We start from the raw sequence: 27181 nt of genomic DNA on the forward strand, positions 1-27181 counted from the left end.
TTCTGAAAAGGTCTAGGCACTTCCAATCCCTATAGTAGGGAGTGGCCCTTGTCTGGTGTAACTGGCCACAGGAGTTGACAGCATCCACCAAAATGGAGTTGGATGGAGGGTGGGAGAAATGGAATTCAGATTCCTTAGTTGAGACATAGTATTTTTTGTCCATCAGCTTAAAGGTAGGAGCTACTGACACTGAGGTTTGCCAGATGGCTTTTGCTGGGTCTAAGATGGCCTTATTAATAGGGAGGCCAAACTTTGAGGAGCAGGATGAATGGAGGCTGCCAAGGAGGCGATAGTGACTGTCCTTGACTTCTTCCAGTGGTATTTGGAGAGTGCCTGCAACTCTCTTTGCTAAATCCTGGAAGAGACAGAAGTCATCTGCAAGAGATGATGAGGAACACATGACAGCTTCATCCAGGGAGGAGGAAGATATGGTCCTCGGGGTCATTTCTTCCTCGGCACCGCCCTCATGTTCCTCTACGATGTCTTATGAAGGCTCCAAAGTTCTGGATGCTGTGGTCGAGAGGGCGTGTCTTGAGGATTCTCAGGTGAGGCTCAAAGCCCAAGAAGCTTTCTGGCAATATGCCACCCAAGGGTCCCAATGTGGCCACTGGGGTGGTAGTGGCATAGAGCCCAGTGGTGGTGCCCATGGGCTGGCTGTACAAGGATGGCAGTGGTGGGGCTGAGGATATACTTTCGGGCCTCATTGATGATGAGCAATGTATGGAGCCTGAGAGGAATACTGTGATGACACCTCTACTGAGGTCCCCGATGAAGAAGAAAAACAAGAAAATAAAATTTTGATTTGTTTGATTTTTATTTTGGGGGGTGAAGAAATAAAGCGGTAGAGAATAAAATATAACTATACTATACTAACAGACTGATTGACTATATAAACGTGAATAGAGCAATGATCCTAACAGACTGCGAGTAGCTCCGTCTCTAGCCAGGATGGTTGAGAAGGAACTGAGGCGGGTTAGCTTGAGCGTGCTGGCTAGCCTCATGGTGCAGCATGAGGAGAGACCGGGCATGTGTGGGCCTAACAGACTGCTACTGAAGTTCTCTGATCAGCAGCGCAGGGACACAAGCACACCTAGAGTTGAGCACCCTCGGGGACACTCCTCGAAGAAGTAGTAAGTTTCCACAAAACAGCTTTAAAGCCTAATCCTGTCCATGCTTCCCACCATGCTTTACACTACACTAAATAGGAATCTATGATAAGTATCAGTTTCCAAAATTTGAAAATAGTCCTATCAGTAACACATTTGTACACAGGACAACTTTCCTCTACCTGTAACCATCATAGTCTGTTTAGGCTGTTGTGGAAAATGAGGCATCCCAGTGTCTGTGTAAATAGCATTGTTGCCGGATGGTGATGATGTCACAGATCTATACCAGAGACTAACTAATACAAACACAGCAGCATTTCTAGTTTGTTGAGAGAAGGTAGGTAGGACAGATTGGGCACTGTGGTTTATAGTGGAATGCTGAATAAAATAATGTGTTTGTGCACAGCAAGATGTGAAAACATTATTCTGATTATTGCAAGACAGAGAGGAGAGAGAAAGAGCTGGTTTCAATTTGTTTGTGGAGTATGTAACAGTATATAGGGCTTTCTGGCCCAAAAGAGATGCCCCACTGACAATTCTTGGTCTAATGGCTCTAACAGGAGGAACTTGCTGAACTGAGTAGGGTGGCTTCTGGTGTGATAGAAGGGGGAAGCTAGCTCCCAAGGAGTTAATCCCTTCAAGTAGGAAAGCTGTAACAAGGCAGCTGATTTCTTAACAAAGCCTGAGGCAATTAGGACAGCTGGGCCTCCTTTGTGGTTCAAGGAACTTAAAAAAAGGCAGGTCTCCTCAGAAAAGGAGACGCAGGGAAACCTCTGCAAGGAGTGGGAATCTGGATAGATCCCAGGGTTCGGCAACCTGCACAACAAACCATTGTCTAGCATAAGTTAGCTTGCCTAATTTGGATTATTTGTTTGGTTTCCCTAAAAGTCTAGGGCATCTGAAGTGATTCAGGATATTAAAAACCTCGAGTTTCTTCTACTAAACATGCTAATAAATGCAGGATTCTATTGGGCATTTTATTTTCTTCCCTTTAAATAATGTGTGGGTAATTCACAGGGCAGACGGGGGGGATTCACCAGGACTGAACTACAACGCTGCCACAGATGACAGTAGTAACAATATTAACAATAGACAATGCTTAAAATAGTTTACCTTTTATAAATAACAATACAAACAAAAGTAGGGCTGCAACAAAGGCTAGGGATAAGTGATAGACTTGTGACAGGCCCAAACTCTGCAGGGGACCTGGGAATAAGTAGTGACTGTCAGCATTTTTTTAAGGGTTGCTCTTCTCTATCAGTAGGAAGTAGTGTTAGCTCCTCCATGTCTCTCACTCCCTTATGCTCAAGCACCCAACACAGGTTGGCAGGCCTGAGGGAGAAACACAGATTTATGAAAGATCAGGTGAGGATAGTCTCTGTTGGCAGGAGGAGAACAGAAGAGAAAATGAGGCTAAAAGGTTACAAGCATATTAGCTTGCTGGGCACAAAAGGAAAACCAGAGCACAGGACAGAGCTAGCAAATATTTGGAATGTGCCTGGAGTGAATCTGAGGGGAGGAGTGTGGGAGGAGAACTGAGGTGCTTGCTTCAGAGTGAAAAAGAGCAGAAGGACTGTGAGGGAAAAGATGAGACTGTAACAGTGGGAATTAAGATTTGCCACATGGGTCCCAGATAAAATACAAGAAGAGTGCTGCAGTAAAGAGACAGGGAAAAGGATAAAATAACAGGATTTGAGGAAGGGAAGAGGGGAAGAAGCAAGAAAGGTATGGTTGTCTGGACTCATATCTGGTGTGCCTGATCTAAAATGTTGCTGCAGACACACAACCCCACCTCAGTGCCTACTGGGGGCTGTTGCTAGTTTTACTTGGACCCTTTAAAATCCTGGCTACTGCCCTGGACAAGAAGTAAGATGTTGAAATAGCTGGCTTATACAGGAGCAATGAATTAGAGAAGGATGTGTTTGGATAGGAGGCCCAAAATGAAGATGATTCACACATCAGCATGGAAAAAGTAAGGATCATGGAAAAGTGTCTCTACTATTGAAAATATAACTTAGACATCCTTACACCATCTCTCTGAGATATAGGTGTACGAGTTCCTTAAGGCTCTCTACTGAACATGTAACACTTTAATTTACAGAGCCCCAGACACACCACGATTCTGCAGCAACTGAAACGGCTGCAGAATTCATCTTTTGCAACCGAGCTCTGGAATCTCAGCTGTCATTTAAAACAATAGTATACATTTTTTCCATTTATACAAGTGGTACTTCTCATGAAGCCAGACATTTTACCCTAATAGTTATACAAAGAGAGTCAGTTCAGCCAAGTTCCTATTAGGGCCATTAGACCAAGGATCATCATTGTGACAGGACACTCCTTACAGACCTGGAAGCTCTCTACACCCATGGCTGGCCCATGACAAAATGTCAGTGAAGCCAAACATTTAGCATAAATGCTTTTTTGCTTTGCTTGCCTCAGATCTTCTCCTCGCTGCCTATGGTAAGATTCAGGCATAAAATGCTGCATTTCCTTGCATCCTCTGAAGTCTGGGTTCATCTTCACCTCCCAATCTCTGGCATTCTCGAGAGTACTTCTCTGCAAAAAAAATAACTTCTGCCCCATCACCACCATCTCTCAGGTACTGATTATGTCCATCACAATCACACCTTTTTAGAGGAGGGCTACAGAGTTTCCTTCAGGTCTCATTTGCAGTTGTCTATCCCAATGAACAAAAGGCTGAAGTGAGGTAATAGCTGGAATGAAAGAGGAACTGCAGAGAGGGAAAATCATCTGTCCTTTCAAACAGTCACCCTGTGCAAGATCTTGTTACAGCTTTATATCTGAGTGGATTTTGACCTGGAAAGTGCAAAAAAAAATTGCATATGAAAAACAATTTAGGAAAACATAATTTGGTGAAAAGAGAGAGATTAACAAACAAGCCAAGGGCCAAAGATGACAGAAGAAAATGAAAAAAGAACTACTGGTCATTTCTGGGACATTATGGAAGTTAAGGTGGGAGACTGAAATTTAAAAAGAGAATGAGTACCTGGTTACAAATGAAAGAAAACCATCTGTGAGCTTTTTAGTGAATTTTAAATGGTTTGGTGAATTGTAGAGAATTTCTGAGGAAAAATAAAAAAAAGTCTTCACATAGCATAAAATGCTGAGCAGAGCTCTACTATTTCCAGGAAAAACAAATTCACTTCTTGTAACTTGAAAGTTAATATAGCCCCATATGATAAAAAAAATGGACTTCTGCTGATATTTTAGGCAGAAATAGTGCATAAAAGTCATCCACGGTTTGATGAAATTTCTCTCCCCCTCAAGCACATTTCACACTTCAAATGAGAATATATGGCTTTGGAGCTCTAAATTTGACAGCATCATGAATATGTTTGTGCTGCCTAATGCACAAGGGAGATCTTGGGACCCTGTCAACGCCGAACAGTGCAAAAGCACAACAGAATGGAACCAATCTGTCACATGTAATAGTGATATTCAATAGCTGAAAAGCTCACTGTACAGCATCTACAGACAGCTGGAAGATTTCTGTTAATCCCTGCACTAACAGTCCAGGAGAGCTGGCTGGGAGTCTCTGAGCTCTCCCCACAGTACTGAGGCCCTATAACAGAACAGAGCGAGATATGTCTGAGATTCCCTCACCTGTCCCCTAATGAGGAAAACTTTTTAATACTAACAGCCAATGACAGTAACATTGATTTACTCATGGGACCAATCCATAATTTGCAGAAGTCTCCACCATTCCAGCTTCCTTGTCTATCACTAAGGGGGAAAATTAGAGTAAACAACATTTAACATTTCAAAAGGATTCATTTTCTAATGCTGTATCTCCAAACTGTGCAGTGACGAACACAGAAAAAAATGTGGTGGCTTGCTCACCATGCTTCCTTTCAACTCTTAGAAGAGCCTGGTCAGTTCAGGTACGGATCTCATCTAGTCATCAGAGCAGCCCTGCTGCTTTCAACTGGTTTGCACAGGTGTAAGACATTGGCATTTAGTAGCCAACACTGTTGGTGATGCATAAAGAGGAACAGAACCTAGTTCTCTCTCATAGTTCTATTGGTTTTGCAGTGCCAGCAGGAGCAAAAAGCAGTACAAAAAACCAAAAAACTTATTTTAATCAGAAAAGCAAGCAGGAATGCCTCTGAACACACACAGTGAGATCTGTTGACTAGAAAAATGTGGTGTTACTCAGTAACTTTTCAGGGTAAAGCCAAGCATTAAGCATAGGCACTGTTACTGAATAAATCTAGTCATCCGTATAAACTATATATACCCATGATTGGCCTCCAGGTGGGTCATGACCCCAAAGACTATGAAGAGGAATTGTGGTGGGGTTATTGATGTTAGGGTTTGGTTTTTTGGGTTTTTTTTTTTTTTTTTTTTAAAGTAATTTTACAAATGCCCTGAAAACAAATGCGAAGTCTGATGCAAACACCCTACTTTAGCTTGGATATATCAAAGCCCTTACCTGGTTTTTAGGCTAATAGTGTAACAGTGTTCTCCAAAAGCCATAATCTGAGGATCTAATCTAGTCTAACCCTGAGGAAAAATTTCTCTTCAAAAAGAAAAGAAGGTTCCTTTGCAAAGGCACTGCACTACCCTTGGGTCTATTTATGGGTTTTGAACCTCAAAGGGAAGCTCGTAGGCAAAGGGAGACCAAAAACTGTTTATATTGTAACATTTTATTTGGAATTTGCTTTTATCCAGCAATGCTAATGGTTTCATCCATACAGTATCATCCCTTTTAATTGATGCTCCGGGTGGGATTTTGTTTTTAAAACATTTTATTTTCCTACGGTAGGGCATCATTAGGTTCTGTCCATTTATTTCTACCATACAAACACATACAGCAGAGGTGACAACAGTTAGCAAATAGTTTGCCCCACTCAGAACCAAAAGTGGAGGCTTGTAAATCTAAAGGACGTGACCAGCCTTGTCCCTAGCATTTGGAAAAAAGGCTTGCTTACTAAGCAGACAGGTCAGGAGGACAACACAAATTTGGGAGTATTCTCATTACCAGAATTTTTTCTTACCTCACTGACATTTGAAGATTCTTCTTTTTCAGTGTGCTTTTGGTCCAAAGTCAAGAGATTCTCACCTCTCACCTAATCATGATGCATGAGGGCATCTAGAATCCAATACAGCAGAGAATAATCTATACTCTTGTCCTATGATAAGCAACAAAGGCAAAGAATTCAACAGCAAGCCTTGTCCAGCAAAACTGTTCACAGTAGTGGGCAATCCAGTATATTCAGCTTGTGTTCATTGTGTATTTTGAAAGTGTGTCACTATACTCAATATTAATTTTATGTAGTTTAGGTAGTCCCATATAGAGCTCTGTACATAAAATTAGATGTAGTTCATAATCTTATCTGAACTGATTGAGTCTTCAAAACTGAACTGGGAATCTTCTAAAGAGATTTCTGTACTTTCCACATTCTGGGCAGGAAATATTACAATTTGAGAATTTTACTTATATTTCAGTACTTCAGGTTATGGTCCCAATCAAACTAGGGGTGTATCCTTGGTCCCATTCTGACCCCTTGATGTTACTCTCATGGTACAAAGGGACAGAAAACCTGGTGTAACCAACTAGCTGGGTATTCTGAGGGGTGGGGCATTCCTGGGTGGAACAGAGATGATTTAGGAATAAAGCACATGCCAAAATCCATGGAATTCAACTTTCCTTAGCAAACAGGCACAACAACAATAGAAAAAAGGAAAAGAAAAATATTAACTCCACTAGTTTATTTATGTAACCACTCAACATAAGCTATCATTGTTGTGTGGAAGAGGATACTTGTTTCTACACAGAAGTGAGGTGGAACTTAAGAACTTAAGACACACATACATACATATGGAGCACTTTCTGATTTAAAGTAAAGTAAATTTATAACATTGGACCAAATTCTGTTGTCCTTAATAGAGCAAAACTACCATTGAAGTGATTTCTGAATTCTGCTCAAATTCTAATGCAAACATTTTGAATATGAAATAACTGAATGAATAACTAAGTATTGTAACATGAAAGTACACAGCTAGTTACATGCATACTATATTTTATACAGAATCATAGAAATGTAGGGTTGGAAGTGACCTCAAAGGTCATCTAGCCTTCCCCCCCAAGTTGAGGCACGACCAGCATACCTAGATCATTCCTGACAGGCGTTTGTCTAACCTGTTTTTAAAAACCTCCAATGACAGGGATTTCACAATATCCTTAGTTAGCCTGTTCCAGTGTTTGACTATCCTTATACTTAGAAAGTTTTTCCCTGCTAGCTAACCTAAATCTCCCTGGTTACAAACTAAGCCAAATTACTCTCTGGTCTGAGGTTACTGTAATCACATGTCTGCACTGTACACTCCTTACAAAGACATGGTAAAATACACATACTTCACACACACCTAGTAGTGTAGACAATGAAGCACTGCTTAGGTAAGTAAAGACCCGCCAGAATCTTAAGGTATTTACCTCACACAGCTCTCTGTGACTAAGCAGTGCCTTCTCGTCTACACAGTAGCACAGAGTCCCGCTGTCTCCCCACTGTCTGAGTCTTTTCCCTCCACAGAGAAAGGCACCAGTAGCAGGGAAAGGCTCTGACCGAGGGGAGGCAATGGGGAAAGCTCCTGCAGCTGCCTGTTGGTGGAGCCTCTCTCTGCAGCAGGGAACAGCTCTGGCAGCGGACTGTCGTCTCAGCCAGAGCCTTTCACTGCCACATGTAGCCACACACAACATATCGATACAGCTTGTTTTTTACTGCAGCATGTAGCTACCCGTACCCTTCACACTGCTGCCAATGGCATGCAGTGTAGACGTACCTTATGTTACAGACTTTGTCTGGACTGTAACAATCACAAGTGACTGAAAATGCAGCCCAGGATCAACAGGAGTAGTGGTATTTCAACTACATCCCCTCTTCTCTAAGCACACCCTCTTTCTGGTTCTATGCTGGCAGCAGGTAGAGCTTGGGGCACATAAACTCCTGCATCAGGTTTTATGCCACTTCAGCATCACCCTTGCACTGGCATTATTTATTCTCCCAGGAAGGGTTAGATAGATTTTGTAGCCAAAGTGGGTCAGAGGTGTGGCACAAATTGGCCATATTGCAACTAAGGATCTGACACATTGTATCTTACACTTCCTCTTCACCTGCTAATTGTGTAATTCTACCAAAAACACAGTTGAGGTTTGTTCTCTCATGTTACAGCTCTAAAAAGAAACTTGAAAACATGCAAACAAAAAATCTACAAGTAATTCTTTAGATTTAAGAAGAAAGAATACAAATAGCTCAGAGAAATCAAATGGCCATATCTAAGAGGCTTGGATAAAAGTAGGCTAATTAATTAGCAATTCCTTACCACCCTGTGTAAAAACATCATAATGCTGATAAATACTTTTCTCATTGTTTTTAAATCAGGCTTCAAAAAAGTTATCACTGAGGGAGTTAGAAAACACATCTTTGGCTAAGTGTTTGTGCCAGACTATTTATAAATTCTGTTCTGACTGGATCCTCAGATATTTCTGAATAAGAACTATTCAGAGACAATTCTCTTCAAATACATAAACATCACCTTTCTTCAAAATTGTTCATTTAAAAATGAACAGAGCAAGTACACTTTGTCCTTTACTTTTAGTATGTGAAACTCCACTGCAGCCTTCTGATCAACAGGCATATTAACAAGTCACACTTCTTTAAGCACATTCAACCATTGCTCAAAACAACAAAATAAAATTATTGGACATTGGTTTTCATGGCCATTTCTTTGCCAAAAACAGTGCACTAATAAAGCAAACAAAGAAAACATGGGTATATACAGAGATCCTAAAAACCAGCTATACTCAAAACTATGTCAAGGTTAATGCTGGATGAGCAATTTTCTGTGAAACAGCCTTACACTACTGAGTTATAGTGGCCACATGGGTCATTTAATTTCTAGTAAATAAATCCTGCTTTCTCATTACTTTCTGGTGGAAATGATCATAAAATGCAGAATGTTTTGTGGATTTCTTCCTAATGGCTTTTTCTATGTAACATGCATTTATCGTGTGTCAAGGCTGAGTCTTTACTTTCTCTTTTCCCAGAAATACCAGAAATTCTTCTGTAAAATAAACAGATCTCTGTCAAGAATATCTGGAACTACCAGAGGTTAAGAGAGATCAAAGATGCAAATCACTAATAGGCACTGTGTGACCTTCCAAGGTGTCACAGGAGACCAGTTTTTCCAACAGAGAGGCAACCCAACAGAACAAAAGTAGAACAGTAAATACAGGGAAGCATCTTAAAAAGTGTAGACATCTGCATTTGTGCTACCTTTCCTAGCTAAGGTCACCTCAGCGCTCCAAAGCAAACAACTCCTTTCAGGATTTGTATTTTTTTCTAAACTATAAAATGTTACACAATGGCTCATGATAGGGAAAACACAGTTTTTAATTAAAAACAAACAAAATGATGTAATATAGGAATGAATAAACAAACAAAACAATCTCGAAAGCTTGTATTGTATTGAGAGGAAGAGGAAATTACACAGGACTAAATTTATTTTAGACATATTCCTGTGCTACCTCTACTCTTTTTTCCCCCCAAAAGAAAATTTCTTATTTTTATTTACAATCTAGATATAATGTGGCTGCCACACAAGCATAACATCACAATCACAATTCCCAAGACAACTATCATGGTTTAATAAGGAGTAATACAGAAATGCATAGCCTCTGTTAACCCTCTGATTCATGCAGATAAAATCTCCATTAAATATCAGCAGCTAATAGGAAGAAAATATACCTCAGCCCACTTTACTTTGCATATTTACACAACAGAATATAAATGCTACCTGCGAAACTCTTTCCATCTAGCAGGTCAAAACTTCATTTAAAAAAATTAGTACCTTTTTACTTTTGGAGCAGTTTTCATTAGTGGATGTCAAAGTATTTTACAAAGGTCTATATATTATCTCCATTTTATGTGTGTCAGTTACAATTGTTACAAACAATATTACCAATCTTAGCATAACTAGTGGCACAGTCAGTCTGATCTATGCCTTTTCTAACAAGCATATGAACTTGGATGGATACATATCCCTTAACAAGTTCCTATACATATATTTGTAAGAACCTAGCTTTATGTTTAGAGACACTAATACAAGCCTGGAGAAGCCAGGCCCACCCAGTTTCTATGTTAAAATCCAGTCCACTCTCTTTGGTAAACAACTCTTTTTTAAAAATCTTTCCACTATAGACTAGTTTTTCATCATTATTTCATTGTAAAGAAATTCAACTCTAATTGCTGGAGGCCTGGAAAATCAAAGTGAAGGCTGACATTCCAACTTCCTGTGCCTCCCCCTTGCACACTCCTCAGACATATACCCCATTGTCTCCTGATAAGTTTAGAATGGGGTATCAAGAAAATTTAATAGCATGTGTCAGTTTTGTGGGAAACTTAAATGTTATTCAAACAGGAATTGCATTTAATAGCTCATTTGTATTTTAGTAGGTTTACCTGTTTCCAAGATATTTGTTGAAAGGTACCTTAACCTTGACATAAATCGTGCCAAGCATGCGTATACATTACTTTTAAAGGTTTAATAATTTAGTTCTTTGGACAACTGTGCTTCACAAAAAAAGGCAAGCATTTCTTTTTTTCTGTATGAAACTACATCTGTTTGTTCCTATTCTTTCACAGCTATACAGATTCTTTCAATCCACTCTTTCTTTCTGTTGTATTCTTGTAAAGAATACAATGAAACACCAATATAAGTGTTATAACAATATCACCGTCTCTTGTCTCCTGAACACCTATTTTTTCCTACTGTGACTATGATTGCTTGTATGAGATAGTAGGGTCAAAATCTTAGACCTGGGATTGTGTGCTGTGGCGAAACCCTTTTATACCAAATGCATTCTCTTTCCTCCACCCCCTTCCCTGTGAAGGGGCAACCTTTACTACATTTTTTATATTTTACAAGCTCTTGACTCTGACATTGATTTCCTATCTGCTTCGGTGAAAAGTGTTGAGAATTAATCACCTGTGGATAATAAAAAAAGATTATGCTAAATAAATTACAGACATTCTTTGGTCAAAAACTATTTTTCTCTTTTATTCAAGCACACAGAACAAATTAAAACAAACAAATAAATGCCTACTGCAGACAAGTTTAAAAAGATACAGTTTAGACTGGACTACGTGCTGGCAATTCAAGATTTTCCCTTGAAACACAGCGGGAACTTACAGAGGCTAAGAAACCTCCCTAAGAAATGAAAACTTTAATTTATAAATAAAAGTTTTTCTTTCAGCTTTTTCAAATATTTTGCTTACTCTCTTTAACTTTCATATCAAAGGAGAAAAGCTCAGAAAAGAAATAGTTCAGAATTTTTTTCAGGTAGAGAAACATTACAATGATAAGCATTTGGGAAATCGAAGTACACTTTAACGGTCCTTTCAGACCTAAAGTGACTGCACTATGATAGTTGACAACATTTGGTAAGGATTATCCTTTCATTTAGACAAAAGCAAGCATTCCGTAGATAAATCAGCACTTTTTGCCATCAGACTCATAAAACCTTTTCACAACATAGATTTTAAAGAGAATCCTTTAAGGTTTTAGGAGGCTGCTCCTTTTACTAAGTAACAAAATACACCCCATGGTATCTCATTGACCCCACTCAGCTGTCCTTTGACCTCTTCAATTGTTGTCGCCTAACTTCAGGGGCCACAGAATTTGCCTCCCATATCAAAAAGTCTAATGTTGCTTCCTCCTAGCACCTGGTGAAACAAAATGCAAGAGGCTTTTTTTCTCTCAGACTACTATGTTCCAGATGTTCACAGCTACAATGTTACAGAGAGCAGGTTTTGGTATCTGTGTGGTAACCATGAAGCAACAATTAGGACCTGGACTGTGGCAATGACCCTCTTGTTCTACTGGGCCTCAGTGCTGCCCCTGCCCCAAGGATATAACAGGTCATAAAACAGGAACAGATCTCTGGCCTCTGGGAATTGCTGGGTCATTTAAATACAACAAGAAACTATAGGAGTCCAATGTCCTATTTTGAATAAGTCAAGCCTCTTCCAATCTCAGCAACATCAGAAAATACTACTGTGTAGCTCTCAATTGGCGTGCACAGCTATTTTTATAAACTGTCCAATTCAACTAGAGGACAAATCCTCCTTCTCCCAATTGTTTTAATCCTTCTGAGATTGCAGAAAAAACACACAGAGCATGTGCAAGTGCAGTATATGCACATAATACATATACGCTCACAACTTCCTAAGCATTCATTTGATTAGAAGAGTTTAGAAACTTGCAGAGTTCTAAGGTTAAATATCAAGTGAAGGATGGCAGTGGAATCAAACAATTATAAAAAAATAATAAAGTTGAGGCTATTTTTATTATGTAGAAAACATTTGGCAATACTGATAAGTCTTTTCTAGTCAGCATTTTTTAATTCAGTAATTGGTTAATTTTTTTCACTTTTTTTGGTGGGTTGGAATAAGTCGTAACAATAGTTCAGAAATAAAATAGCTTTTTACAGTTCCTATTTCTCAAAACACAGATTTTAAAAAAGTGGATGCTGAAGACGAAGGGAGATAAAAACAATCACATATTCTGTATTATGAATATGGTAAGTACAGTACCTTCTTGCATTCCTTTTAACCTTTTTTAAATGAATTCATGATTAAGGATTGTAGCTAAGAGTTTAGGGAAACCTGCTGCCACGTTATCTAGGTAGTTTAAAGTTCTTAAACACCTGCAAAATAATGAGGGGGGAAAAACAAAATAATTGATGGCAGTTCAGATCCAACATATTGTACAGTTAGCAACAAGACATTAAAACCTGCCTCAACATGACATTAAAACCTGCCTATCAAAGTTCACATACAGCAAAACTGGCCAGTACAGAGATCTTCTCAGATAGATCCTGTTCCTAATTATATGTTTACAGACCCTACAGCACTTTCCTCGCTGTGCGCACAAGCTGACAAAATGAAGAAAAATGTTTTGTGTTTTAAAATGGCCATGTAAACTATATTGCACTTTCGGCAGTATGTCTGTGGCTCCTTCTGTGCCCTTAAACAAGAAAAGACCATCAGCTCCTCTTGCCAAGTGAGAATCTGATCAATCACCACTGAGGTCAAATGGAACTTTGCTACTGACTGCAAGGGTAGCAGGATTCGGACCTAGTACTGCAAGAAATAATCACTTACAGGAAAATTCTCTAAGCAGAGAACCATCAGCACTCGGTGATAACCTAAGGAGATTACTTTTCACACATATTGCTTTTCAAAAAATATATCTTTACATCTCCTTTATGTTATACAGTAATGGTCAAAAATATTTCCAGACAAAAATGAAGTCAGAGAATGGACTGCTGATTCCTCCCCTCCTGAACACCCAAACTGCTACTGTAAAAGTCGTTTCATTAGGAATTCTACTTAATCAAAGAGAAATATACTTAAAATGCCCAAGAGGATGGCAAACAGGGCTGTAGCAAACAGCAAGTACAAATGTCAAGTTCTAAAACATGTAGTATAGTATGCAAGATTTATTACCAGAAGAGAAAGCCTTAAATAGACTTCTTGTTGACTGGCTTATATTTCACATACAAGCGCTTCCTAGTCACTCCAGGCAATTCTTTTTCTTCACAATAATGGGCCACATTGTGCCAGCAGATTTTAAAGGAGTTGCAAGTGGGATATTCTGTTTAAAGGTGGTGGCACAATTTGGCACAATATTGTCAGGTAACATATGTAATTAATTTTATAAAGCACATTAATTATATAAAAACATGACTCTGAAATGAAATACAAGGTTTTCCCAACAATAGAATTTTGCGTTTCTTCTTCTTTTCCAGAATCCTAAAAAAAGAACAGGCCATTTAACATTGAAACGCTATACCCTCTTCTTATTATTTTAATCAGGAGAAATGTGTTTCATTGTAACACATAAAAAGCCTACACACGACTCTTTATTCCCCTGAACTATAGTTCTCACTCTGAGCAGTGCTACACCTCACCATGCTACTAACAGTAAGTATGTCACAGATGGTCAATAAGGTTAAACCACATCATTTCTGACCAAACTATAAAACTCCACAAAGACTTTAATGATTTTTAACAGGCCGTGATCCAATTTGAACAGCTCTCAGGTCTGAAATTGCTATTTTGTGGCCACGTGCTGAATATTTCACCTGCTAGTAATGACGTTTTTGTATTTTCTTCTAATTACACCCAAAGCTAAGACCTTTGGCCCTAGGCCACAGACCTCTATTCAGGCTGCACACATTCTCTTAAATGCCCTGATCCTTTGTTGTCACTCTTAGTCTTTCATCTATTATTTACACCCATTGAGAAGGGAGATACTCTACCATTTGTGAAGCTTTAAAGCTTCTAATTATCTTAATTTCTTCGCCTTTCAACCCGTGCTTCCCCTCATGGACCAACGCCAAACAATGTGACAAAATCATTTTTCAACCCAAGCTCCCCCTACATCCCTCCCCACCCCTTGTCATTACTTACAGAGGAGCCAGTATAAGACTCATTTTATTCTTATCTGACTGGATCTGCAAACTGGGACCTTTGCTGTTTTAAAAAATATAATCATTTTTCATTCAGTTCAAAATGTCAAACCTAATTAGTCCAACTAAGACAGAGAATTTATATTATGACTGCTTCCTTTTTACATTAAACACTTATAAAATGCAAACTGCTCATTAAACAGCTTCATTTGCATCTCCAAAAGCAGAATTATTGATATTCTCAGTTTTGGTTTATCGCTGTTGCATAAAATTAAATTAGTATTCAATAAAACAGAAATGGTGGCAGGCGGATAGACATGCATCCAGTATAGGCCGAGACACCAAGATAAACAAAATATTGTGATCAGCATGTGCTGGGTTTTGGGGTTTTTTTGGTTTTGGGGTTTGTTTGTTTGTTTTTGATAGAGATTATAGAAGACCTCCTCAAATCATTACAGCCACTGAAGAATCTACTTTCCAAGACACTTAGAATATGACGACATGTCATCAATCTTTGTTCTTTCTTTTAGTATTGCTTGGCTTACTCTTGATTTTTAACAGTGTTTCCTTGTTGTCTGTCCTCTCTGATCTCTGAAGGTCCCCAACCCCCTTGTCTTCCCTTATTTTCACCATTTGCTTCAGCCAGCAGTTCACTTGAGACCCATCTATCTTATAATGCCTAAAGTGACAGATGCTCTTAGGAATGACCATACTGCTGAGTGAACAAAAGATAACATCACCTCTATGAACTCAAGGGAGAAATACAACTGCAACCTTAAAACAGGGTTGTCCTGACAGACACTGGACCATAAACCCTTCTCAAGTGAAAAAGAAAATGACTGCAAAGAAACGGAATCTGACACAATCAAAGGCACAAAAGAGTGCTTTTTTCCCTCATTGTTGTCGTCGATAGCCTTTTCACTATTTACTCTTAAGGAAGAGTCCTGTAACATTTAACCAGGATGAAACCAATAGGTTTAAACAGGAACTAGATAGGATTCCACATAAACTGCTCTAAAAGCCATGCAACATTTAACAGAAACGATAGCTCTTCTATACAATTTTTCAACCATACTGTTGAGTTCTATCGCAAGAACACAATTATTTGTTAATTAAATTCTACAGGATGGTTTCACCTTTCTACAGAAAAGTCATCTATCAATTAAATTCTATGGGACTTGTCCATAAAGATAAATTTGTATACTGGAAAATTCACAGGCACAGGAAGTGTGCGTGCGTGCGAGCGAGAGAGAAATCTGCTTCTTCAAGTAACTGTTTTAAAGCCAGAAGTATTAAATCTGTGGTTCACAAATAACTAATCTTTACGACAGTTCAACACTACAATCAACAAATTTGGACTCAGTTTTCCTGCATATTTTAGCACAAATTTTTCACTTACAATAGACAAGGAATAATTATTTTAAGAGATATTTCCTAATACGGACCATAATGCATCATGCAATTTCAATCTAGAATACAAACATCTGACTCATAAAATATGCATACCATTCACTACACAAACTATAATTTAGGAGAAGAGAAAGAAAAAACAATTCTGGGAGGTGCTATAGATCTTCGGCAACAAAGAATAAAGGTTATATGAACATCTTCCAGCAACAAAGTAATGAGAGAGATGACATGGACACTCTGAATCTTTCCCCTCTAGTGAAAGGGATGGTGTGGATGCAAAGAAATCTTCTCCTTCTTTGCCATCAAGGTTTTTAAAAGCATCTTATGTTCAGTTTTCATCCAGTAATGGCAAATAACCTTGACTGCAGAATACAAAATTACTGATGTCACATAAGTATTATAGACAAAAACCAACTAGAAACATGGGATAAAGATTAAGACAGGGGGCCAACTAACCCAACATCTGGTGATCAATAGTAACACATGAAAAAAAAATTTGATGTGATCACAATACACACTTCTTTACCATATTTATTAGTTATATAGCAATTTACAATTGGTATGCTGTCTGTAAACAGAAAACAAAATAAAAAATCTTAACACAGAACATTGCCATAAATCCAATTGTCATCTGCAATTTGCTTCATGACAAACATTGCTCAATTTTTTTTTTTTTTGAGCAGGAAAAAACAAGATTATAAAACAGATACTACCAGATACATCCTTCCCAGTTTGTTTATATATAAATACTGGAGTAATACTTGGGAAATTGTACAGTCTTAGGCCAGATCTATACTATAAACTTACCTTGACATAACTATATCATTCAGGAGTGTGAAAAATCCACACTCCTGAGCAATGCAGTTATATCAACCTAAACCCCCGCTGTAGACAGAGTTATGTCCTTGACAGGAAGGATTCTCCTGTTGACACAGCTACCACCTCTCAGCTATGCCATTGCAGTGTTTTAAGTATAGACTTACCCTTAGGCTCTGACTCTGCATAAGAATCCACTAGCACAGACCCTGCACTCATCCAGCACCCCATTGACTTCAGCAGATGCAAGGGTCCGCATTAGCAGATCCTGGTACAGGATTGGGCCCTTGGTACCCCAAACTCTAATACAGATAATTTCCACAGAGGGTGCCATGTAATATGGTTTCATTTCCTCATATTAAGAATATCCAGAGTGTGGAAAGTTAAATAACAAAAGGACTAGATTGTGTCTTTCTTCAGTAAAAACCATGGCCCAGAAGCCTAAAAGCAGGAAGACTCCATGATTATCTCCCCACAGAATTCCTCCCAAGTCAGTCCATTGAGGGCGGGGGTTTGCCTTCTTACTTGCCCCCACATCCTTTCCAAGATCCCTCCTGTTCTGACCACCTCTAGGGTCGTGCCATGAAGCCACAGCATCAGAGCTTCTGTTGTTGGCCAACCCTCACTTTAAACTGAGTGCTCTCTTGTAAGAGGAACTTTGCAGAAAAACTTCATTTGGGTGCATGTGAGGGGGCGAGGAACATGTGGAATAAGCCATGCAGTTGCCTTAACCACCTGGCTGGCCTGCCCAATCTACACCACAGCCCAAACAGGTGTTGATCCAGGGAGAGAGCTTGGCAGGGGGATGGGAAGAGGAGTGTCCCAGGTATGTGGGAGAAATGGGGAGAAAACAGTGCAGTAGAGGAGCACAGATAGCTCTCCTCTCTGTGACCTTGGATCCAGTTTTGCCAATTCTCCTAATTTTGTCATGAGCCTCTTAATATTTGGGTTATTTTATTTTAAAGCCTCTGCTCCAGGTGGCATGAGATTAGGTGAGAAATCTCAGCTTTCTTAAAAAAAAAAAAAAAAAAAAAAAGATTCCAGCCCACATCATTAGGAATAAAACTTGAGCCCTAAAAGATTTTTAAAAAATAAATAAATAAAAAATAAAAAAACCAGAAGACAAATTTAACAATCAACATTGATTATTTAATAAAATCTCTTCATTCTAAAATCAGCCCAATGATTTCTGTGGGCCTGACTCGTGATTTTTTAACACTTTGGATTGGCAACATTGTGGATCTTTGGGCAGAATCTGGGCCAAAACTGAACTGAAAATTATCTATTTTGATGAGACAAGACAGGATATCTACTAGTGATCACTTGTACATCTTGAAGTTATCCGTTCAAATGTTAAGCACATTAAAAGGGAAAGCATTTATAGTTAATAAGCCATCCATTTTTTTTTCCCAAATTATTTATTTTAAACATTGTATAAAGAGATATATGGTCATAAATACTAGAAATAGACCTGAACCAAAAACCCTGGCTGTGAACCTTGCCATCTGGAAAAGGAAGGAGGATACTAAAATGTGGGAATCTAAAACTGCATGATGGGTGAAATAAAAAATCTGGATCCAAACACCATTGAATACTGGGGTTTGTGAAATCCAAAACTGAACTTTGTAACTCACATCCATATTAACAAAACAAACCTACTGCAAGAAACAGATTTTTCTGGAATAAACCTATTGCAAGAAACAGATTTTTTAGACCATACTAGATCTGTGAAAGAAAGAACATGGGGGTGGGTGCAGTTTGCTTGTTCCTAATGTATTTTAATGGCTTTATGGCCAGAAAGCCACTATGTAAAACTTCAATTTTTCATTCCAATGCATGTGTGCGTGCTTGTATTACACATGCTCACAATTTTTAGAATATTTTACTTAACCTATTTACTGACAAAGAACTAGTTATATGTCTTAAATCTGAGTTTTACACATCATATAGTTAAAATGTATTAGTTGAAGAAAATAAGTATACATTAAGAGCCATTGGAGTTAACTGTCCTCCATTAGCTCAAGTGAAACCGATGGAAGGCACAGACATTTTGCACTTTGGGGTAACTTCTCTTCAAATATACATTAAAACATGTATGAATTAAAAAGGGGGTTAGATATGTTTTCCTAGTTGTACTGAAAATATTAATTGTAAAATGAATAATATGTTTAAAATAATATGTCATTTCAGCCAACAGCACAGCGAAGATGTCTTGAAAACAATCAAGATAGTCTTAATCTCCAACTTGATGACAATACATCATTTTTATTCATACTGAATATTTTAAAATGCATATATTTAAAACCTGATCTCACCCTCATTAGCCCAACAACCTAATAAGAAGTGTAACAGGCCAACAACATTTCACTTACAGGTAACTTTTGTCATTTATACTAATTACTGACACTGAAGCATGACCTTGAAATGACAGCTCCATTAATGCAAGTCTTATTGGGGAGGGTTTCAAAAAGCCTTGATTAAATTAACTACTTTTAAGCACAATAGGATCAATATGCATGCAGAGAATGTACGCCCCCATGGCAAGTTCTTCTTGCTTGATTGATCAAAAACAAAAACAAAAACCCAAAACAAAAAAACTGGCCTTCCAGATCACAGCCGGTGCCAGAAATCCACACAGAAAAAAAAATCCATCAAAATGAAACTCTGAAAAGGTTTACCCTTCACCAACCCATTTGCACTTCAAAAACTCCTTAAGTCCTTCAGCTAAACCCCAGGGTTGTACCATTTCAAAAATGAGAGAGGGGGCCAGTTTTGATTTATCTTCCCTTTGGCCTCTGGACAGGGCTGTAATGTCTGCCAACTTAAGAAAAAAAATTCTGTAGCCTTGGATATGTACCATTTTATAAACAGCTCAAGCTCTTACTTGCATAATTTGTCTCTTTCAGTCAGATGCATAAACTACTTATAAAACAAAATTTGGGGTTCAACTCCTTGGCATACAAGCTCATAAAATAAAGTAAAAAAGCAATCGAGCATCAGGATGAACCACCATGTTTGAAGTTTATACTATCTTAGCATGCCGTTTGAATACAACATAATGGGCCTTATTCTGATCTCTCACCTGTGAGAATCAGTTGTTGCTTCACTTAAGTCAATGGAATTACACTGGTGTAACACCTACATGAGGTCAGAATCCAGTCCCACCATAACATCAACTAGCATAAATGCACTTTCAATTTCATATTCATATCCCACTTATACTTTTACTTGAAGCTTCAGACCACATAATATGCAACTTTCAAAGCATTTCTCAAACTTCTGCATTTCAATATATATTACCAATTCCAAGGAAAGTGGGGATTTCATGGGTCACAAACCTCTGGGTCACAAGGACCTTCTATGCAGCTGTCAGGCCACTATGACTCAATCGATTTATTCTTAGTTTATATGTTCTACCTTCATTATTAAATACATCCTGTAACTGCATTCTTTACACAGTAACATTTTTCTTCAGTAAAACAAACACTAAACAATGTTGCTGCTATTCTTTGATCAGAAATTCCAGCTCCTGTCATCAATTGTGATGCATAAAAAATATGGCAAACCATCAAGGACAAATTCAGTCCATCAAAAATGACATGCTTTTCCAACCCTTATTTTTTCCAATATACTCTTCCATTTTAGAGACCTGATCTTATACCTGTTGAAGTCAATGGCAAGACTTGCACTGATTTAAATGGTACAGGACTGGCCCTTCAGAGAATAGCCTATTTTATTTGTCCATTATTGTATTATTTTGTTCCTTGAGTGAGAAAGGGCCACTTGATTGCACAAAGTTTTGGGTGGGGTTTTTTGTTTGTTTGTTTGTTTTTTAAAATGGATATCCAAAATTTTCCATCCTAAAAAAAGGACAAACAGAAAGAAAACAACTATTAGCTGCTCTCTCCACCATGGGAAGTTTTATTGTCACCTCACTGTTGAATTTATATTCATACTTATACTAAGTCAGTCACAAGAAAGATCTGTACCTTATATGTAGTTCATTCAGTGATGCTCAGTCTTTAATGATGAAAATGTTTACAATTCTGTATTCAGAAAAAACTGAAATATTGTAACAATATATATTCAAAGAAAAACTAATTATGAAGGTGGCAGTTAAAAACTATCCACATTGTGCTTATTATGCACTTTGGAGCCATATCCTAGCCTCTACATACCTGTAGGCCTAATTCTGGAAACTCCTAATCACTCTAGTAGCTTCATTCAAATCAATGGGACTATTTGAGTGGGGTTTGTAGGCTCAGACCACATGTTGGCTTCAGCATCTGACTTTATTCTAAATGTAACACACAAGGCTATTTCTACTCTACAAGTGCTACAGAGGCACAGCTATAGGGATTTTTCCATTGCTATAGTAAATCCACCCCCTCAAGAGGTGATGGCTTAGTCACTGGAACAATTCCTCCATTGACCAAGTGGTGTCCATATGGGGGCGTAGGTCAGTTTAAGTGCATCTCTCAGCTTACCTAGCAACGTAGCTAGATTGACCTAAGATATAGACCAGACCTAAGTGCTTGAGAGCCTGCGGTCTTCCCTCATGTGAAAAAGAAGGGGTAGGAGGGAGTTCCTGAGATTACGTAACACAGAATCATTATCTGCGATTAGATATATGAAAACTCAGGTGTTACTTTCATTCCTGTTTTTTCAAATTAAACAAACCACAAAGAAAACCACTAGTTTTTCCATAGTAACTTTTCCCCATTATTAGAACAAAATAATTTTGTCCATTCTTACCAAAAACTGTACTTGTGTTTACCCTCAGCTGTCTTCTTTTGTCTATGTTGGTTCAAGATCATAACCCAGCACAACAGTAAAATACTCTTTACTGAAATGTGCTTGTGGAATGCTAAGACTTCAGTTGCAACCTAAATTATTAAAACACTTCCATTTCCCTATGTATCATAAGGATTCACTTTTCTAGTCTCAATAATCAAAACTCTTTTAAAAAGTGAACCATCTCCAAGTATTATAATCAGATATCCAAAAGCATCAGGAATATTTATTGCTGAACCCAATTGTTGGTAATAAAGAAACTCTGAAGATTTAAAAAGTAGCAATGTATCTTTCTGTGTGCATTTATAAGCCTTGAACCAAAAGTAAATGGTTCCATAAGAAATGGAATTTGCTATATTTCTTATAACACAGCTGGTATATCTACTCTAAAAGTTAAACTCCAAAGCAATGAGCAGAAAAGTATTACAAAAAAAAACAAAAAAAAACAAACAGAATATAGTTTATCTTTTAAATGAAAGTTGGGAAAGAAAAACAAAAACAGACTACCCTGTGAATTCATTAGCAACCAGGGTGGCAGGCTGTAGTTTAATTCCCATATAAAACCTCATGACTACCTGCAGAGCATGAGAGTGCAAATCACATTAGTGGATACACCAGATGACCAAAGAAAGCAGTTGAGGCCTGGTAAAACCAGTAAACAAAAGGCAGCATTCCAGATGAATGCCATTGCTAGAATCAGCATTGTCAGATGCCTGGATCTGATAACCCAAAAGCAGATTAGCTGCAGGCAACAAAAGAGTAAGATGAGAAACAAAGAGGTCATTCTGACACATGAAGAAATCATCTTCATTAAGCCATCGTGCGTTTATGTGCAGTTATAAAAACTACTCTTACTTTAAGTGACATTTAAGGCAATGAAGCTGTGACAGCGCAGAGACTTAGACAAGCTACTGAAGGTAACACGTTCTTGTCTGCAGCTAATTTGCCAGGCAAATTGGCCTCCTTCCCTTTGAATCTTTGTGACATTTTAAAGACCTGTAACGATTTTAAGATTTGTTGTACAGATCATTTCAGTTTACTGTCTGACTCAGATTGCTGAGTTTGATAAGCAAATGATTCATTACATGCAAATACAACTAGAGGTCTCCCTCAAAGTACAGCAATATTCTTTGATATAATATTTAAGTGTAAATATAGGTTCCCTTCCCCATCACATATCCAGGCTCTATCATTTGTATTGCCTATAGCTGTGTAAAGGTTTGGACACTAAAAGTAAAAAAAGCCTGCCACAAAATTGGTTTACAAAACATATAGTAAAGAACTCATCCAAAAGCAAGCACAAACCTTTCAGTTTGTTCCCAAGAGAACAAACAGCACTGCTATGAAACAGCTGTCAGATGGAAGGGAATTTTTGGTAATAATATGCAAAGAAAACTCACTTTGCTTCAGATACCCTATACTGAGTACTGCCACATGCTGCTATAGGTAGCAGTACTGTACAGGAATTCTGAAACAGAGTGGGATACTTGGACCTTGTCTACACTAGGGAATTTCTTACTGTTTTTTGAGCAGTAGTGCTACGAACAGTGTAAACTCTAGCAAAGACTCAGTGCACGGCATTTTACTATCACATCATCTAAACCTGCTCATGCCTAGTCTACCACAGAGTTTATGCCATTAGTTGCACTGGCACAGCTGTGTTCAAATATTGCTAAGCAATTTCCAGTTCAGATGTATCCCAGGTGTGCTTAGTTAAAGTTGAGTCCTGGAGCTCAGCTGACTTACAATAGACTTGGCAGAGTATCAATAAAAGTGCAAGGTAGAGAGGGGAGTAGAGGACAGCTCAGATCCATTAGGAAGGTATGAGGTAGCACAAGAAAAAAGAAAATTGAAAGGCCTGAAGTATAAAAGAGACATAGGACATTATGTGTTCTTTTACACTGCTTTAAAATAGGTACAAATTACACGTTGTCCCACTTTAAGATTCCTATACACTTTTAGTTCAATGTAAGAAGGTCCTTAACGTAACTCAAAAGTAGGCTCAGACTCCAAGCTAGGTGGAACAAAGGTGGAGTACAGAGGGTTCATATGTACTGAGGGTACAATCTATGCTGTGGATATTTGTACCAAACTTGCTACATCAGTGCAAATCTCAGGATGGCTGTGCTGCAGTGTAAAATGGGTCTTGCATTTAAACTAGAGACTTAGAATTTTTTTTTTTTTTAAACCAGACTATCTTGGGGGTTTGACCACTACAGCCACTCCAGTACTAATATCTCCAGTACACACAGACCTTGTGGGGGCAATGGATAGATGGAAGTTCTGGTAGAGGGATCTGGCTGAGAGCTTGTCTACACATGGAGCTATTCCAAATAGCTATTCATTTACTCCACTTTGAAATTGGATTAAACTAAACTGGAATAAGGCAGTTTTATATTCTAGGATAAGAATGCCCATACACAGTTTATCAGGAATAATTGTTGCACTTTTAATTCAGATTATGGTACGGTGTGAATTTACTTTCAAGTGTAGACAAGCCCTGAGTTGAGAGGAGGGAGCAGGAAACATGACACTTTAAAGAATGCTGGAGGGAAGCAAACTACTTGGGGCAATTTTGTATAAATATGGGACAGATATCAGATGGTATGAGATACTAGACTTATGTTTTTAAAAAATAAGGAAAAATTAAAATTAGGTATTTTTATATTCTTATTTAAGAAGAAATCTCAAATATGTAACTATTTGTTTTCAATTCCAAGTCAAAGACAGAGAACTGACTGTTATCTGCAGAAGCAACTTTTGTAAACCCAGAACCTTGTTTACAGTGGACAACACTTTGAGCACCAAGTTGGTTGTTGCTAACTCTTAGAATTAGTGACAAATATGTCAGAAACAAAAAAAGTAACAATATCTATTGATTTTCATAACATTCTATTCCAAAATTTTATGGTCTATCACCATCTCATCCCAATTTTACCATTGAAAAAAGTCAAACAGAACCTATATGTACATATATTTAAGAGATACGTTTAACCTAATGCCATACTGAAATCACAAATGGATATTCCACTCTCAATGTGCCATACAAACACATTTCCATTCTTGGTGGGGGAGGCATTTAGCCTTCAGTCCTGTACTGAAAAACATACCTAATACTTGGTGTTCTGGGTGCAAATAGACTTGTAAGATCATGCACTTCAGTATAGTTAATTCTTATATTCCACAGAAAAAATGGAGTGATCTCCGGCTGGGTGTGGTATTGTCCTCTTAAACCCACAAGTGACCTTTGTACAGACACATCTCACAGCACTTTAAACAAAACAGGCAAACTGACCCACTTGTGGTACAAGAAATCATCTTCAGAACCTTCATTCAAGCAGACCCCATATTCCAGCCACAAAACAAAAGCTTTTCTAAACAAGGTTACTTCAAGTATCTGTTCCCTGGAGTGTTCTGGGTTTCCTCATTAGAAAGATATTCCAGCAGAACAGACTCTCTGTCAGGACCTACAGCTTAACTATTGTATGCTTGTGCAATAATACACTACAGCAGCAGACCTGGCTAAAAATGCTAATTTTAAACACCTTTATATGTTTCAGGAATTCTAGCTATTTTTACATTGAAACAAACCCTGGATTCACATTTGTGGCTTTTCCCTTTTGGCTGGGACTGTCACAGTCCATCCTGGGTAACTGGTTGAACTGGCAGAGGGGGTGAAGAGGGGAGGACATTGGCCTACTGTGTTGCTAGGGTTACTCAGCAGCGCAGGAAGGAGGCCTCAGGCTCTGGCTGAAGATGTGTACACACTGGAGAACTGATCAATTCCTAATTGAACTGAGGGGGATAGAACTGGATAAACACAAACAGGTCAGTGTGCCAACACTAGCCATGTGGATTTATGTTCTCAGCTATTGCCCCGCATCCCCACTAGCACTATTCTAACCACAGGCGTGCGTACGGGGTGTGCCGGGTGTGAGGGGTGTCAAACATCCGGCCCACAGGCCGCATTCGGCCTGCGAACCTTTTTTTATCCAGCCCGCGTACCTTTTACAGCGAGATGGCCCGCGGTGCTGTGTTTCCAGCCGATGCTAGAGGGTAGAGCCGCCTCCGAAAGAGCAGAGGGCACGCAATTTCTTGGCGGACGGACACAGCGAGCTGCCGCCGAAAAAGAAGGAGCTGTGAGATTTCGCGGCGGAGACTAGGATGCGGCGAGAATTCCACCGGCGGGTAATTCAAATGTGGCCAGCCGGTGGAATTGAGTTTGAAACCCCTGATAAAGATGAAAATTCTCTGGGTGCACACCCTAATGAAAATTCCCTGGGTGCACACGCCTATGATTCTAACCCATTTCAGCAGCAAGTCCCTTGGAGTACCTGTTGCACAGTACCCTGCAGAGCTACGAGGAGCAGTGGAATGGAAGAGACTTCAAGAGGGCACAGATGTACTGTGGGGCAGCATTAGAACTATTGGAACCCTCTGTCCTATTATGCCAGCAGCTACCAAAAACAAGAACACTAAAATGGTTCAGAGTGAAAGAGGGTCTGGCAGGCATATAAACTGTCTGGAGTGTTTTTGACACAAAAGCTGAGCTAAAAGTGGGCTACAACAGTGGTTCTCACCTGTACCACTGTACTGTCAACAGACCACTGTGCCCCTTTCAGGAGGCTGATTTGTCTTGCGTACCCCAACTTTCACCTCACTTAAAAACTACTTGCTTACAAATTAGACATAAAAATACAAAAGCGTCACAGCACACTACTACTGAAAAATGGCTTACTTTCTCTTTTATTACCATATCATTATAAAATACATCGCAACTCCCAGGTTGAAAAATACTGATGTAGTATACAGAGCAGTATAAACCAGTCACACTGTCTGTATGAAATTTGAGTTTGTATTGACTTCTCTAGTGCTTTTTTATGTAGCCTGTGATAAAACTAAGCAAATATCTAGATGAGTTGATGTACCCCCCTGACCTATGCATGCCAGTGGCTGAGAACCACAGGGCTACAGGAACCAAACTGTTCTCCAAATGAGAGAATTTTACTGTACAAAGATGATCTAATGGCTTGCCTACATAAATATTTCGTTCGCTGCAGGCTGGAGGTGAAAGTCTACTCCTACACCAACCTGCCATCCACTAACTCTCTGTGTGGACCCTGCTGGCTCAGACTAACAGTTACTGAATGCGCTTTAATCTAAAACTAGTAAAACAGAACTAGATCAAAGTGCATGAAGAAACTGCTAGAGCATGGCAGTAGGGGCCACATGGGCAGTTAGTGAATGGCAGGCTAGTGCAGGATAGATTTACACCCATTTACCACAAACTAAATGATCACATAGACCAGCCCTCTAAATGGCAGAGGCAGGGTCAAAGCATCTTAGCCAAAGCATCCTTCTCTCACATCCCCAAAGCTCCAGCAAGTAGGGAAGAGAGAAGACGCACGCATTGGGAAGGGGAACGTGACAGATAGATGGGTTAAGAAAAAAAAAGGGGGGGGGGATCTCAGAAGGAAGAGAGAAGAAAAAAGCTCTTCTCTACCAAAAGCAAGAGAGGGGAGTCACCTGAAAATTCAGAGGAAAGGAAAAGGCCTGC

The 27181-nt window shown here is 38.8% G+C and overlaps 1 long non-coding RNA gene across 2 annotated transcripts in view; it reads right to left on the reverse strand.

The window, feature by feature from the left end:
- Positions 1 to 2197: 2197 nt before the first annotated feature.
- The window catches only part of LOC137151577 (uncharacterized), an 82200-nt gene continuing 57216 nt past the window's right edge, over positions 2198 to 27181 (reverse strand). For both annotated transcript variants that reach the window (XR_010919310.1, XR_010919312.1), the window contains exons 2-3: positions 6128 to 6262; positions 2198 to 3926 (exon numbers count right to left, since the gene is read on the reverse strand). This is a non-coding gene — a long non-coding RNA (uncharacterized lncRNA). The remainder of the gene's footprint in view (positions 3927 to 6127; positions 6263 to 27181) is intronic.

The sequence above is a fragment of the Emydura macquarii genome, unplaced genomic scaffold (assembly GCF_026122565.2).
Source record: "Emydura macquarii macquarii isolate MOO-44397 ecotype Brisbane River unplaced genomic scaffold, CSIRO-AGI_Emac_v2 contig_212, whole genome shotgun sequence".
Lineage (NCBI taxonomy): Eukaryota > Metazoa > Chordata > Testudines > Chelidae > Emydura > Emydura macquarii.